At 42.9% G+C, this 17,413-nt stretch overlaps 1 long non-coding RNA gene across 1 annotated transcript in view; it reads left to right on the plus strand.

The window, feature by feature from the left end:
- The first annotated feature begins 344 nt into the window (after nt 1-344).
- The window catches only part of LOC144381478 (uncharacterized), a 28,856-nt gene continuing 11,787 nt past the window's right edge, over nt 345-17,413 (plus strand). The window contains exons 1-2 of the long non-coding RNA XR_013446727.1: nt 345-461; nt 2,791-2,896. This is a non-coding gene — a long non-coding RNA (uncharacterized LOC144381478). The remainder of the gene's footprint in view (nt 462-2,790; nt 2,897-17,413) is intronic.

A 17,413-nucleotide genomic window follows, 5' to 3' on the forward strand; every position in this document is an offset into this window, starting at 1 on the left:
ATCGGGCTCCCTGCTTGTGTTCTCTCTCCCACTGTCTCTCTCTCTGTCAAATAAATAAATAAAATCTTAAAAAAAAAATCCAGGAAGCAGAGAAAGACTCTCAAGGGACCTGCCTAGTCAAGGCAGTTCTCCCCCTTACAAGCCAATCACAACGATTTATCGGACATTACTGAGCACCAGCAATAGGAGAGGCACTGTGCTAGGTATAGAAAGAATTCAGAAATGACACAGAATCTCTCTTCGTGGCACTTGATTCAAATTTGCTTCCTTTAAATGTTTTTTTCACTTTTGAGTATTTGAGGACATAAGGACCATTCTGAGCAAAATCCTATTTCTCTACTTCAGATGAACTTGGGGGATTTGCATTAAAGGCCAGCTGCTGATAGCCACAGATGTCATCCCAGCATTTCCGCTCTAGCCTGGCCGTCGCCCACTTCAACCACGCGCGATGCGTTGCAGAAGTAAGTGCTCCATGGGTCAGATTTATTTTGGAGAGCCACAGCACTGCTAGACTTGTTCGTATGCTCAGAACCCATGCTTTCGGAGACAACTTGAGCGGCTGCATACAGCAGGCTGAAGCCCGTGGCTGCAACACACCTGGCTTCTGTCTGATAACAGAGGTCTCATTCTGGGAGGTAGCACGCAAGGATGCCATGGGTATGAATTCTGCTCCCCTGTGCTTAGAACATGGTCTGGCATGGAAGAAGCACTCAACGTATGTTAGTTATTACCTTCAGCATCACAAAGAGCAGGCTGAGCTAACTGAGAATATTGCCCATCGTATTTACTTTGCAATATTATTGCAACAATTGTAAGAGAGAATACATTAAAAGTTATTAGCATAGGGGCACCTGGGTGGCTCCGTCAGTTGAGCGACTGACTCTTGATTTCAGCTCAGGTCATGATCTCAGGGTGGTGAGATCAAGCCCTGCATCGGGCTCTGTGCTCAGTGGGGAACCTGCTTGAGATTCTCTCTCCCTCTCCCTCCGCCCCTCTCCCCAGTCACGCTCTCTCTCTCTCTCTCAAATAGATAGATAAATAAATAGATAAATAAAATCTTAAAAAAGTAATTAACATAGTGGTCAATAAATAGCAGAACTAAAGAAATCATAGCTACTATCATTGTTGATGTTATTGTTTGTGCTATTACTATTTTTGAGGCTGGAAGGATATCTTCTGGTAAGCCATCCACTCAGTAGGACACATCATTGCCAATGGACCAGAGCAGTTACTGCCCCTAGGCGTTGACATTTTCTGAACAGATAAAACATCCTATCAACTATCAGCTGCTGCCTTGATAATTTGGAATTGACATCATCGTATATTTATTCCATAGGCACCCCCCAAAAATCTCTTCATTAAGGCACAGAGAGCATCTTTTCTTTTTCCTTACTCAATCAAAGTTTTCTCTGCCAACAGCGAGTCATACATTCATCAAAAACAATGACTACCTAAAGGAATATTGACATTCTACAGAAAATCATCCTCCTTGCATTTTCATAACTGTCATGGAAAATTAAGATCCAATCAGAGACATAGCCTATGGTGTAGGAAACATACGATTCAGAAGACTGTATAGGATATTTTTCTCGTTGTCACCAGATACTCTGAACTATAGACACTCGCCAAACATTGCAGAACTGCTTTGGACTTGAAGGGGCTCTTGTGCCACAGATTTATTCATTTTATGATCGCCAGAGTCATTGCAGGTGAATTTTAGATTGTGCTACAGGGAAATAACAAAGACACTATGTGGTAACAGTCTCTTGTGTTTGACAGAAAATGTCATGCTTTTAATTGATTCAGGTCTTTGGATCTGAGGAGCAAAAATATAGCAACAAAGAAAGATACCAGAGGTGATATTGCTGCACAAAATCTTTGTTTTGTTGATGATTTGCAAATTGTGTTCCACTCCTACATCCTCATTTGTTAAATATGTTGGAAAATAACCCAATTCTTAAGTTCCATTAAGATTTGATGCATGGCACAGTCCCCTAATTATATTCATTTCCCCCTCATCCTGTCAATAATAAACCCTCCCAAGTTCCGATGGGCACGCAGACCCCATCGCCTCGACTCCCTTGAAGCTAGGTATGTGATTAAATTCTAGTCAGTGGGATGTGAGCTGCCCTCTAGAAAGAAGCTGTGGTCTGTGCTCTCTTTTACTTTCCCGTTGCAGATGAGAGCAACATCTTGGGGAACAGTGGAGCCACAAGGTAGGAGGGTACATTTAAAAAGTGAATTGGGCTTTCAGTAAATTAGACCTTTATAGAAAAAACAAATAGAAAAAACCCAGAAGAGCTTGGGTTCCTGAAAGATCCCATGGAGCAGAGTCAGTTTCCTGAGCTGCCCACAACCTCCGCACTCCTCCATGAGAGAGAAACACGCTTCTATTCTGCTCAAGGAGGCACTGTGTTCTAGAAGCGGCCATGCTCCAGCAGCAGCTTGGGCTATGCCTTAATTAGAAGGGGTGTTCTAAATTTTCCACACTTGCTGTTTTCCAATTGGATGAAAGACTTGTGAGACACAACAGGCGTTAAAAGGGAAAAAGAAGAGTCCTCTAATGCTCTTTTCCAAGGTGGCGGGCAAAGCTCCACTTCCGGTCATAGGTGCTTGGCGCGTATTAGGTGTCCTCAGCATTTGCACCAGCCTTCATTTCTTTTCATTTTGTTCTGTTGTTTGTGGAAAGAAATGAAAATGACTGTGCTATGGCTTTTATAACCTAGCACAGAAGTGGTAAAGCTACTGAAAGCACTAAGTAAAGTGGCCATTGTTGACTTCTCTTTCTAGTGAAGTTGGACTACAGGGAAATAACTCCATGGAAAGAATGACTTTTGGACTGGGAATTCAGCGCGCCCTGGAAAATGGCATCGGGGATGACGCAAACTGTGATGAGGTAAATACATGGGGTTTGTACTGAGTGTATGGTAGATGGCAGCCAGCCTTGCCCTCCCCTAAACTGATGCACTCCCTTGCATTTATCCAGCCCCCAAGCTGCATCCCACAGACAGAAGCCTCTGTGTCATGCTGCTAACTGAAAGGGAATGGAGAAGCTGTGGGGACGCCTCTGAAATTCCCTCTGACATATTTAGTCTGTGGCCTGTGGGTATTCACTCAAGCTCTAGATGTATGGGTGCTCTTTATTCAAATCGGAAGATTTGCATCTGTCACCCAGGGTAGAGTAGAGGGAAAGGGAGCAGGTGTGACAGGCCACAGTAAGAATTCAAGACAGACTTCCTTTTAAGTCAAGTGCAGGTTCATTTTTGTCTCATCCATACCCTTGGTACACCTGGCATGGTAAACAGTCCAGTGAGTCATTCAGAAAGTGGAGACAGAAAATGTTGCTGGGTCTGCTTTGGGATTTGCATCAAGAAAATGCTTCCTTGCTTCCTTCTCCTCTCCAGGTAGCTTTTTATTGTCTCATGTTATAGTTATTTAAGTGGGTGTATTGCCGGGAATTCTAGTAGCACGGGGATTGCAGGGACTTCCTGTGTTCTAAGTTAACCGTGTCTTAAATACGGTCCATGGTTCACCTAGTAATATCAGACAAAATGGCGATGATTCTGGAAATAATGTAAATTCCTTAGTTTTGGAGCACAAGAGGCCCTTCATAGTCTCCAGGTTGCCATATTTCCAGGCTCTGCTTTCTGTGGCCCTGTGAACTGGTCTGAGATGGTAGATACTGGAACCATCAGGGTAGGTTTTTGGTCGCAGAGCATGACCCATCATTCTTTCAGATTCCTAATAAATAAGATGGACCCTGTGACCTTCCCCATCATAATTTTATTTTTATACCTATGAGAGTCTCTGATGGGGTCCAGAGAACAATTCTGAAACCCTGAGATGGTTCTCCAGGAAAGAGGTGGTTTAGGAAGTAAGAGACCGAGCTCTCTGCTCACATCCAGCTGCAGCCCCAGTGTGCCCGGCCAGCTTCAGAGGGGAGACCGCATTCTGGGGCCCCAGCCCTTTTCGCTGCCGCCTTGTTTCCTAAGCTCGTTAACAAGCATGCTGATTAGTGGCAATTTCTCTGGTGGTTTTTGTGATGTGGGGATTTGTCCACTAAGAAATGGCCTGGAACCACAAGTTCATTTAAAATAGTCAATCCTACTGCAGATAGAAATAACTCCCTGTCTATGTTGATCCTAGCTTAGTGACCAGGGACCAGGAGGTGAAATCTTGGGAATGGAAGGCTGGGCTTCTGACTCAGCAGAAACCACCATCTGACATTTTTAGCCTCTTCTTTGGTCCTGTCCCACTGCATGGACTGTTCTTCCTACAGGCCGAATTTGACAAAATATTCTCTACCAGCTCATATTCTGAGATGCACCAGCTGATACCCCGCCAATAAGCTTGGCCCCATTTCTTGTTATCGTTCTGATTCATAGCATGTTTCTCTAGGGAATTCCAAGATTTGGATAGTACTTGAAAAAAATACCCATGAAGAGGAGAAAGATAGTTTCACAATAGATCAGTAGTTCTCAACAAGGAGTGTCTTGAATCCTAGCAGACATTTGACTACATCTGGAGACATTTTTGGTTATCATAACATGGGGGGTGCATGTGTACCACCGGCACCTAGTGGGTAGAAATCAGGGATACTGCTGAAGATCCACAGGGCACAGGACAGCTCTCCACAACTAAGAATCATCTAGTCCCAAATGTCAATAATGTGAGTTTGAAAAGAGGGGGAATAGATGAAAACAAAGAAATATCCTCATATATTCTGTGGTTTAGGAAATGGCTTCTAAATTTTTGCTGAGCATCTATTGTGGTGCTAGGTTTTATAAGAGAGTCTAAGAATAAAAAGTCCTATTCACTGACATCAAGTTTCCAATTTACTTGGCAACAGTACATACTCAATGAAAAGTTGTGTTATTTATTAAGGCAATAGTTCACTTGCAAGGGAGATTGTACTTATATTAGTTTGCTAGGCCTGCTGTAACAAAATGCTGTAGACTGGGTGACTTAAATGACAGAAATCTATTTTCTCATGGTTCTGGAGGCTAGAAGTTCAAGATCAAGTTGTCAGCAAGGTTGATTTCTTCTGAGGCCTCTCCCTTTGGCTTGTAGATGGATGTCTTCTCCTTGTGCTTTCAAATGATCTTCCCTCTGTGTCTTTGCCCTAACCTCCTGTTTTTATAAGGGCACCAGTCATGTTGAATTAGGGCCCACCCTACTGACCTCACTTAAGTGTAATGACCTCTTTAAAGACACTGTCTCCAAATACAGTCACATTCTGATGTACTGGGAGTTAGGACTTCAACATATAAATTTGGGAGGGGACATAATTCAGCCCTAACAGTACTCTTTTGTTATAACCTGATAACCAGAGGTAGAAATATAAGAAACAGAGAAACTCATTCTGAGGTATTATATAAGGGCTATTGGACTAAAAAAAATATTTAAATGCTAACTAAAATAGAGGAAAATGAGCCCAATACACATTAAATTGTTTTTTAAGTCTCAAATTAAGAAATGTTGTTGATCTGAACAGGGGTGATATTTTAGGAAATTCTCCAGGATAAAGGCCAGATTACTTCCTACCCGAACATATTTATTAAATACAGATTTATTGAGCTCCTGTTATATATTGGGCTTTGTTAGTCTGCTGGATAAATAACGAATGATTCCTTCCTTTTGAAAGCTCACAGGTACATTTGTGTGTTTGTGGGTATGAGTGCAGTGGGGAGGGCTGGTGGAGCGTAAGGCCCCTCTCTGGAAAAGATAAAGGACATCGATATTTGTGTGGACCAGGTGCTGAAAACCCCCATGGGAAGGGTGACTAACTCTGACCAGGGTTGTGGCAGGGCAGAAATTTAGCTTGGACATATGGTAGACTGGTAGTTCACAGCTGGTGTCCATTATGATTGCTAAACTAGTTGCTAAGTATTTTGAATGTCACCCCTGGGGAGTTGTGGAAGGTGGAAGAAGAGGTAAGATTGTGAACCGGATCTTGTGGGTCAGTAGGAGTTTGCCTGGCTGGGAATAGTTTGGGGAGGAAGAGCAGGGAATTATGAATACAGGCATTCCTTGGAGATGATGCAGGTTTGGTTCCAGAATACTGTAAAGGCTAGTCAGATGAAGTTTTTTTGTTTCCTAGTGCATATGAAAATTATGTTTACATGATACCATAGTCTTTTAAGTGTGCAATAGCATTATATCTAAAAAACAAAGTACATACCTTGGTTAAAAAATACTTTTTTGTTAAAAAATGCTAACCATCATCTGAGCTTTCCGTCAGTTACAGTCTTTTTGCTGATGGAGGGTCTTGCCTCATGTTTGATGGCTGCTGACTGATCAGGTTGGTTCTTGCTGAAGGCTGGGGTGGTTGTGGCAGTTTCTTGAAATAAGACAACAATGAAGTTTGCCGCATTGATTGACTCCTCCTTTCACATAAACACCTAGAGGCCATTGTAGGGTTACTAACTGGCCTAATTTCAATATTTTTGTGTCTCAGAGAATAGGGATGCCCAAGGAGAGGGAGAGGCACAGGGGAAAGGCTGATCAGTGGAGCGGTTAGAGCACACGCAACGCTTACTGATTAAGTTTGCCATCTTATATGGGTGTGGTTGATGGAGCCCCAAATAATCACAATAGTAACATCAAAGATCATTGATCAAGAGCACCATAACAAATATAATAATAATAAAAATGTTGGAAATATTTCTGGAATTACCAAAGCATGACACAGAAACAAGAAGTGAGCAAATGTTTTGGAAAAATGGCATCAATGACTTACTGGGTACAGAGTTGCCACAAGCCTTCAATTCATAAAAAATGCAATATTTGCAAAGTGTGATAAAGCAAAACACAATAAAATGTTCCCTATAGAAGGAACTGCATAGAGTCATGAAAAGGACCAGACCATGGGTTAACATGAGGCAAAGACTGCATCTGTCTTGCTATTTCAGTGCTACCAGCTGACACATAGTAGGTTTTCAATAAATGGTAATTGAATATATAAATGAATGAAAAGGCACAGCATGGAGAATGGAGAAAGTGGTGTGAGGAGGGTTTGGAGAAGAAATCTGGGCCATGTGCCCAGGACTGCCCAGAAGTCAAAAGACACAGGGTTCCCCAATTCTAGCATCCCAGGAAGCTCTCCAGGGAGATGTGAGAGAAGAAATATTTGGGGATAGGATAGGAAGGAGAGGCCTCATGTTGCCCTCCACACAGTCACTCAGAAAGGGCAGTTTTAGGGATTAGATGGCTCTGGATCTCATCCCATGAGACACACAATCTATGACTGTATGGTTTGGTCATTGTACCTAATTCCCCAAGTGTCACTTTTCTCATCTGTAAAATTGGAATAGCAATCATCTCATTGATTGAGAATTAAGTTAGTTAATACATATCAAGCATCACAGGAATGGCACAGAGTAAGTGCTCAACAAAATGCAAATTATTTTTAGTTCAGGATGTCCACCAATGGAATAGATCACTTTCAGGGTATTCTTCCAAATAATTCATTAGCTCTACTGATATTTGAAATTTCTTAAAGGGGAAGAGAGCTGTGTACAAATAGAGTTAAATGACTTTGAGTACAAATAATAATGGCTTCAAACATGAACATCTGGCTGAGGTCCCCAGCAAGTGTGACTAAACTTCAGTCAAGGTATAAGTAGACAACCAGCAAGTGTGAATGAGTGGCTACACAATCTTGCTGGTCTGGTAGGAGGGAGATGATGGAGGAAGTTTCTGGGTATGTACGAGGAAGGGGAAGTGGGAGGCTGAGGAGGAGGGATAGGATTCAGGAAAGAAGCTGGGACCAGAGGCAAACTGCTGACTTCAGGTCGTTGACTTAGTCTTTGGGTCCTACAGGACACAGAATGCAGCAGCAGGTGGAGTCCTTCTGCCCCAGGGATTCAGGAAGGCTTTTCCCACAGAGCTGGTGAGCCATAGAGGTTCCCAAAGATCCAGTGAGCATTCAGAGGAACGAGAAAGCCTAGCGGCTGGAGTGGTTAGGGAAACCTTCTTGAAGAAGTGGATGGCATCAGGGTCTGGAGGACTAAGGGTGTTTCGGTGGGAAAAGGGTGTTGGGAGAGTTCTTAAGGTTCAGGTCCTATTTGATGGTCTTGGCTCAAGGGATCCAGAGTCATGACTCTTATCTGGATGCTGCACTCTTCCTCCTGATGAGGTTCTTGATGGAGATTTATGCTCAGGGAAAAGTGACAAATGGGAAATTAAAACAAAACAAAAACCTTACAATCATTGAGTGCTAACTATGTGTCAGGCACTCTTCTAAGCCATTTACACTTGTGCCATTTAATCCTCTTTTAACAGCTCTGTGAAGTAGTATGTAGTAGGTATGTTATAACCCTTACTCTGCACACAAGAAACTGTTGTGGTGTGAGAGGTTAAGCAATTTTGCCAGAATGCATATACCAAGTCAGTGATAGAACTTCTTTCTAGCTGACTTTCATCCTATCCTAAATTAATTGACTAGAATTCAACTATTGGGTAAAAGAAAACAGAGAAAGGGAGGCGGGGGAAGATGGGTGGAGAGAGAAACAGAGAGAGAAAGAACTTTGCCTGTTCTGCTGAATATGATAGGTCCTGAGCATCAAGCCTAAAATAGTCAAGACTTGCTGGAAAATCCAAGGAAAGAATGTGTATTTAAAAAATAAATGAACGAGATGCCTGGGTGGCTCAGTCAGTTGGGCGTCTGCCTTCGGCTCAGGTCATGGTCCCAGGGTCCTGGGATCAAGTCCCTCATCGGGCTCCCTGCTCAGTGGGAAGCCTGCTTCTCCCTCTTCCTCTGCCTGAAGCTCCCCCTTCTTGTGCTTGCTCTCTCTCTCTTCTCTCTCTCTGACAAATAAATAAATAAAGTCTTAAAAAATTAAAAAAAATAAATAAATGAACACACACACACAATTGAAGTATAATATGTACATAGAAAAGTGCACCAATCACAAGCATTCAGGTTGATTAATTCTGATAGAGTGAACACACCTGAGATCCTTAGAGGCTCCCGTTGTGCCCTGATCTCCCCCCTCCCACTCCAGTTTCCCCTTCTCCTTCTTATAAATGATTTTTAATGATTTTCCAGCCACCGACCAAGAAGGGAAGCACTCTGCTCAGGAGGATTGGCTGAGGGTGATGACAGAGGTCTTGGCACCCTCAATGAATAAATTGAAGAATTAATTGAAGGTCATAGAGAAGCAGGGACCAACAAAGAATTGGGAGGATGGACACAGGATTGTATACACAGCCTTTTATTCCAGGCATTATTCTAGGGATAGCTTAAGAAAGCTTCAAGGGTAATTTTGACTATTCATAATTTTCGCTGTAGTGCTGACCTATGCTTTACCATCACTCCCTATCATATGAAATCAGGCTCTTTGATTACCTGCGGGTATTCTCTGGTCCCCTGAGCAGCGACCTACTTTGGCTCACAGCCTAAATGAAATTGTCCCTTCTCCTACACAGGAGAGAGGACAGAGAGAGAGATGGTTGGGTTGGCCCAGAGCAAGACAGTCCTAGCTCAGTTTACCCTTGCTGTCTCACAGGTGAGAGATGAGCAAAGTTTGGGACTCAGCTGCCCTGGAGTAGCAGCTCCAGATACTGCCGATGGCTTCAGCCAATGGGAGGCCACAGCATCAAGAGACTAGGTGCAGGACCATAGACCATGCCCCTAGAGCAGGCATTGCACATGAAAGCCAATCAGATCAGCAGCCCCACTTCTTGGGGCGGAGCTAAGTGGGGTTTGTGCCCCAGCTGAAGATAGGGTTATAGAAGTCAAGGGGGAAAAACCCTTTGCTCTTGCTTCAGGGCTGGTGGGTGGGTTGGTTTGGTTTGGCTGAGCTGGGAAATGGGGGTGCCAGGAAGGGAAGGGGCGCTTGAGTTCATATTGAGAAGTGGTGGAAGCTAATGGTGGAAAAGAGGTTGCAGCCCATAGTTGAAGGCCTTGCATACTGGGGAGAGAATTTTAACAGTATTTTGTAAGTTACCAGAAAACCGTTGTTGGATTTTGATCAGAGCAGTGATGTGGTTGTATTAGATGATGATCGTATAGTCGATGGGTGTTGGGGGCCGAGGAGGATTGTAGGGAGAGAATGTTGCGGAACAAGGACAAGAGACCACTGAAGGACCATGGTGATGCACAGCTGGACTAGGATGTAGGAGCGGACAGTGGAAAGGTGGCTGGGGATGGATTCCGGAGACGTTGGGGGAAACTGGATGGGACTGAGAGAAATACAGTCCTAGTGTCAGTCTCCAGAGAAGGGCAGGATAGGACAGGAAAAGCCCTGGGAAAACTTTTTTCCTTTTGGATTCAATGAGTAAAGAGTTAATCCTACTCTTCTGTTTATAACCCACTGTCATCATTGGTTCTGGTAGTGCCCTCATTCACTTTATTTGTTCGTTTACTTATTTACTCACCACCCGCTCTGCCCCCCCCCCAGCTTTACTGAGATTTAGTTGACATAAAACATTGTGTAAGTTTAAGGTATACAAGTGATTTGATACATGTATGTATTGTGCAGTGTTACAATAAGGTTAGTTAACACATCCATCTCCTCACATAATTTTTCATTGTTTTTTTGTTGTGTGTGCACGTGTGCATGTGTGCGTGTGTGTGTGTGTGATAGGAAGATTTAAGATTTACTCTCTTAGCAACTTTCAAGTATATAATAAGGTATTGTTAACTATAGTCACGATGCTATACATTAGACCCTCAGAACTTTTTCATTTCATAACTGGAAATTTGTATTCTTTGACCAACTTTCCCCCCCACACCCCCAACCCCTGGTAACCACCAATCTATTCCCTGTTTCTATGAGTTTGTCTTTTTTAGATTCCACATATAAGTGGAATGTACAGTATGTTTTCTTTACTGTCTGACTTATTTCACTCAGCATAATGCTTCAAGGTTCAGCCATGCTGTCACAAGTGGTGGGAGTTCTTTCTTTTTTATGGCTGAATAATATTGCATTGTATATACTACCACACCTCCTTATCCATTCATCCATCAATGGACACTTGTTTCCATGTCTTAGCTTTTGTCAATAATGCTGCCATGAACATGGGGGTGCAGGTACCTCTTCGAAATCTCGATTTCATTTCCTTCTGATATTTACTGAGGAGCGGGGTTGCTTTACTCTTTTCTTTTTATCCCCATTCGCCAATCTTGTTTCCTTCTCTGTATGAAACCACTCTAATGTTATATCCTTTTGTTTGCAAGTATTCTTACAAAATGTTTGTTTTCTTGTCTGCATGTAATTTTTTTAATAAATATTTTATTTATTTGAGAGAGAGAGAGAGGGCGCATGAGTGGGGAGCAGAGGCAGAGAGAGAAGCAGACTCCCCACTGAGCAGGGAGCCTGATGCAGGGCTTGATCCCAGGAACCTGGGATCACGACCTGAGCAGAAGGCAGACGCTTAACTGACTGAGCCACCCAGGTGCCCCTGCATGTAATTTTTAAAACTTTTTGTTATGAGGAATTCGAGGTGAAAGAATAAAACAAACATTCTGTGCCCATCATTGAGCTTTAACCACCATCAGCCCATGGCCAGTCTGTCTCTATCCATACCCCATCCACTTCCCTCCTTCCAGGCATTGGTTCATTTCATCCATAGATATTTTTGTGTATATCTCTACAAGGTAATAGAACCACAATATCCTTATCAATAGCTTAAAAAAGAACAACATTTCCTTAATCTCATTGAATAGCTAGTGCTCAAATTTTTCATCTCTCATAAATGTTATTTCTTTTCAGTTTATTTATATGAATCAGGATTCAAATAAGTGAATATGTAATACCTACATAGTGATTGATTGATATTCCTTTAAGTTCCTTTTAATCAATAGGTTTCCCACTGAAGCGTGGTTTTTTTTTTTCCTTGTAATTTATTTGGTGACAATCCCAGGTTGTTTGTCCATAGGATTTACCATAGCGTGATTTTGCTGATTGCAATGCTGTGGTGGTTTGACCAGTTCTTCTGTTTTCTGTAGTCTTTTTGATTTGGTACCTGAATCGAAGGACTTGATCAGATGTTCAATTTTTTGGACCAGACTATTTCACGGTTTCTCTTGTGTCCTTCCATCAGGATGCCCATAATATGTGGTTGTCTCTTTTTTTGTGTGTGATATTAACAGCCGTTGATGACCAAAGCCTAGGATCCTGTTAGCTTATTAGTACATTAGTTGTCTCTTGGTGTGTAACAATATTGACACACACATTCTTTTACAGTTAGAAATCCAGGCATGAGTTACCTGTGGCCTTGAATTCAGGGTCTCTCAGAAGTCTAAAAACAAGGGGTTGGTCAGGGCTGAAATCATTTGAGGCTTGACTGGGAAAAGATCTACTTCCAAGCGTATGTGACTATTGACCAGATCAGGTCCTTGAGCTTGTCTGACAGGGTCTCAGTTCATTGTGGACTGTTGGTTGGAGGCCACCCTTAGTTCCTTGCCACATGGGTCTGTCCATATAGCAGCTTACTTCATGGAAGCCAGCAAGAGAGACAGTCAATAGAGGGTCTGCTAGCATGATGGAAGTACAGTTTTATGTAATGTAATCATGGAGGAGACAGCCCATCACCTTTACGGCATTTCATTGGTTAGAAGCAAGTCACAGGTCGCACTCATCATCCAGGGGAGGGGATTACACAAGGGCATGAATACCAGGGATAAATGGGGGCTGCCTTAAAGTCGATCACAATTAGATGGTGCAAAATGGTGATGTTCTAACTCTAGCATTCCTTCTTTGTTTGTTAGCTGGAACACTTCTAGAACAAGAAACTTCCCTTGATATATTAGCTGGTTATCCATGGTATAATTCACAGAGGAAAGCCAGACTACATGCTTGATTCTTTCCTCTCGTTTACTAGTTTTCAAAACCAATGAGTTGATTCCCTTGAATTATCCAATGGTAAACCAATTATGTGGGCAGGTATTGTTAATGCTATTGTCCTAAGTATTGCATTCTGTTTATTTCTTTTTCAGGACTGTTTTTCAAATCTATTCATACTGCTGTATGCACATCTAATCCTTATCTTCTACTTGTTGAATACCATCTCAGGATGTGTATCATCTATTTTATCTATCTGTTCACCCAGTGGACACCAAAACTGCTTTCAAATCTCTGCCATGGTGACCATTCTCATACAGCTTCATACCCTTGTACTTGCAGTGGAACTGCTGGATGATAGAGTATAACTAATTAGTCATTTGCCAATTATACTGCCCATTGCTTTTCAGAATGGCTGCACAAACTTACTCTCTCATGGAAATTATTTATCAACATATGTAGCTCAGCTTAATGAGGAACACCTCAGTATCCTCATTAATTTTATGCCCTTCACTAAGCTACATTTCTTTTTTTTAAAAGATTTTATTTATTTATTTGAGAGAAAGAGAGAGAGAGTACAAGCTGGGGGAGGGGAAGAGGGAGAAGCAGACTTCCCACTGAGTGTGGAGCCTGCCGCAGGGCTCGATCCCAGGACCCTGAGACCATGACCTGAGCTGAGGTCAGACACTTAACCAACTGAGCCACCCAGGTGCCCCTAAGCTAAATTTCTTAAGGAAGTTCTCAAAACCACTCCTATCAGAAGTATCCAAGTCAATCTGTATTTCCAAAGCCATAGCTGGCTAGGTGATGGGGGCTTAGAGACAGAACCTTATACTAGCATTTTCCAACCTAAACTGTTGTAATCTGGTAAACTATCCAAATTCTATTCCAGGCCTCAGAAAAGAGGGAGCAGTGGGAGGGAGGAAGAAAGAGGGGGCAAGGGGAGAACTGGGGAAGAGGCAGGGGAATTACTTATTTAGGAGTGGAGAAGAGGGAATCTTGCCTTATCCTTCACCCACTCAGCTTCTCATTTTGTAGACATGGAAACTGGGACCCAGGGATGAAGCCATTTCTCCAAGGGTGAGGTGGGGAACATCAGCCGTTTGCCATCTCATGGAGACCGTGTACCTTTGTGAACATTTTACAAGCACCTGATGTAGTCTTCATCACAACTCTTATGAAGGAGTGATTTTCATCCCTCCTTTAGAGATGTAGGAATGGAGGCTCACAATTTTTAAGTAACTTCCTCAATGTCTGGCATTTAGAAAGTGCCAGACTACAACTCATAATCAACCTAATTTGTTGATGCAAAATCTTTGCTCTTACACATACACACAAAGAGAGTGTTTCAAGGAGGGTGCGGTTAATGGGGCCTCGTGGGGAAGAAAGGTCAAGGAGAGTGAGAAGAGGAAGTGGTTTCAGAACTTGTGGTCTTAGGTGAAAAAAGTCTTTCCCCAGTTTTCTTCAGCTGCTGCTGTGGGACAGTGGGAGGTCATATCTATTGATTTGGGGAGCCTCGAGGATGAGAAGAAATACTGAAATCATTTTGGACCACAGGCAAGTGGAAATACATGGTTGGATCTTGAAGCCTTAAATTATATGCAGCTTCAAACCAAATTTTTCTGGCTTAATCAGAAAGTTAAGGAAACCATAAGTGACCAGTATGAAAGTGGCTTTTGCTCAAGCCCATAAAAATAAAATAGACAATAAATAGAGAATATTCAAATGGTATTGATGATGGAGCTGCCGGGAGGGAGGGCAGAGAAATGCCATTAAAGCGTCCTTCCTGAGTGCCTGTGTCAGCAAAATGTAAGAGAGTGGGAAGTTCATCTAACTTGCAAGTCCACTGAAAAATTAACGTGTTGGGTAACAAGGAGAAAGAAGTGATCAATGAACTTCTCTACCTGCATTCTCTTCTTTGGAAAAGGGCATTTCAATTTGGGCATCTTAATTAGCAGACAGGTTTTGTTTGTTTTTTTTTTGTTTTTCTCTCAAACAGCATGTTAATGAGTGGAGCGGAAAATAAATCCATTGCTTCCAAAAAATACAGAGATTGTAGTTCAAGTGGCAGAGTGCCAGGCAAGTTGCATTTTGGGTTTTAAAAAACCCAGCATTTCATGACCATTGTGAAGACCGAGACAGGGTTGGCAGGAGGGGCTCTTTATTGAAGCCAGGTGTGAGCTGTCGCCTCTTCCTGGCTGGGTCGCTGCCTGGGCCCCGAGGAGAATTTCCTGTGGTGGTTGTGCATTTCTGGCCCAAGGCCCTGGCGCACCAGAATCTTCTCTGCTGCTCCCACGATCTCTTTTTTCTTTTTGTCCCTTTCTCCCCTTTCATCCTTCCTTCCGTCCTTCCCACCTTTCTTTCTTCCCACCTTTCTTTCTTTCTTTCTTCTTTTTCTTTCTTTTTCTTCTTTCTTTCTTTCTTCTTCTTCCTTTCTTTTTCTTTCTCTCTTTCCTTCCTGCTATAGACTGCGTGTTGGTATTCTGCCAAAATTCATGTGTTGAGGCCCTGACACCCATGGGGTGGTGTTTGGAGATGGGGTCTTTAGGAGGTAATTGGATTTGGATGTGTTTATGGGGGCAGAACCCCCATGATGACATGGGTGCCTAGAGAAGGGGATGAAGAGACCAGAGCTCTCTTTTGGCCATGTGAGGATGCAGTGAGAAGATACCTCTCTACAAGCCAGGAACTGGAGCCTCACTAGAATCGGACCAGGCTGGCCCCCTGATCTTGGACCTTCATTCTCCAGGACTGTGACAGATAAATATTTGGTGGTTAAGCCACCCAGGCTATAGTATTTTGTTACAGCAGCCTGAGCAGATTAGAAACTTCCCTTCCCAAGCCTACTTCCTTGAGCAGTTTCACTACCATCGCTAGTACCAAAGACGTTTAAAAATTATTCATAATTCCCACATTTGGCTCATGGTATTGGACTAATAGAATGTGATCTGTGTTCAGTGTGACAGTACAGGAACTTCTTTGACCCAGGAATGAACATTCCTGTTTACCCTTAGCTGAAAAGAGGGAGCATTTGTACCTTTTTGCTAGAGAATTTCTTCTGCAAAATAGGATGACACTGCGTGCCTCACCACGCAAAAGTCAGAAGTAAATTAAAATGTCAGAAGTAAATTAAAAATGTGAAACCTCCTAGCTCAGGGCCTGTCGTGTAGAAGCTGCTTGGTAAATCCTGGTTGCCCTGAATATAAGAGCAGGATGGCTGACTCATTCCACCTTCCAAAAGAGAGAAGGATTCGTCCCTTGAAAGAAAAAAAGTGACAAAATTCTGAAAAGGGAAGAGAGAAGTCAGGGAATGGAGCTCAAAGATCTGTGCTCTGAGCCAGCTGCTTTGAAGGTGATGGAAGATAGGTATTGGGAAACTCGTGGAATTTGAAGAAGCCCAGAGAGAAGCCAACATAATCCTGGCTCCTGGACGGTGGCATTTTATTATGGGCATGAAACGGGTTAACACCCAAGGTCACCTAGAGAGACCGGGTAGATGGGCCTGCAGGGATCACTGTTTGCATTCAAGCTGACACTTCCATCAAGACCCACGAGGTTAATGAGGGCAAAGCTCCCCAGTGACCTCCATACTGTCAAATCCAATATGTGCTTTTTGGTTCTTGCTTTATTTGACCTCTGGAAAGTATCTGATATTGGGGACATCCCTCTCCAAAGTCTTTTTTTTCCCAGTGGCTAGGTGACAAAATTAATCTTATCTGTCTTGGGTTCCCATGTTGGGTTCTCCTCTTCTGTGTGTCCTTCAAGAATTGGTGTTGCCAGGGATTTCATGCTTATCTTTCTCCCATCCTTTTAGGCAGTTTCATTTCTTCACTTTTAACCACCACCTACATGTAGATAATGCCCAGCATAAAACTGCTGATCTTCCTCAGGAAGTCCTTCTAATTCAGCTTGCTCTAACTAGCTGGCATGCCCATCAGTTCTCCCTCTTGCATGTCCCTTACCTTCTCTTCCCTCCAGCCCCATCCCAGGGCTGCCTTGGGTGAGGCCCCTGCCTCCTCTTGTCTGGAAGAGCTATGACTTTCTACCTGATGCCCCGACATCTGGTTTTGCTCTCTCCACCCCTTTTGCCAGGAAAGTGAATTTTCTAAAACACATGAACTGTGAAAAAAAATTCAACCTGGTAGTTTGCCTTTTAATAAATAAATTTAATATGTTGCCACTGATTGTGATATTGTCATAATTGGACTTATTGCTAACATCTTAAAAATACGTATTTTTATTTCTCCCGAACTCCCCTTTCTCTCCATCGCTTTGGACACTGTACATTTAATTCTTTTGGTAAGTCATCCGTATGTTTTTAGTATACATGTATACTCTAACGGTGTCTAAAATGATCTAGCAGGTCTGTCCTCCTCCTAAACAGGACACATATCACCGAATGTTTTAAATATCACTGCTGTGCTTGGGGTAGAGTTGGAAAGTTCAGAACCTGAGCTCACAACAGCATCTTGCCCAGAAGTGCCCCTTCCAGTTTCTCTTCGTGCTCCCATGCTGGTCACATAGCGAGCGCCCCACAAATTTTGATGGTTTGCGTTACTGAGGTGCAGCCCTCCTGGAGACGCAGAGGCCAGAGGGTGAGAAAACTCAAGTCAGGGAAAGTTCTG

Source organism: Halichoerus grypus, chromosome 4 (genome assembly GCF_964656455.1).
Source record: "Halichoerus grypus chromosome 4, mHalGry1.hap1.1, whole genome shotgun sequence".
Taxonomy (NCBI): Eukaryota; Metazoa; Chordata; class Mammalia; order Carnivora; family Phocidae; genus Halichoerus; species Halichoerus grypus.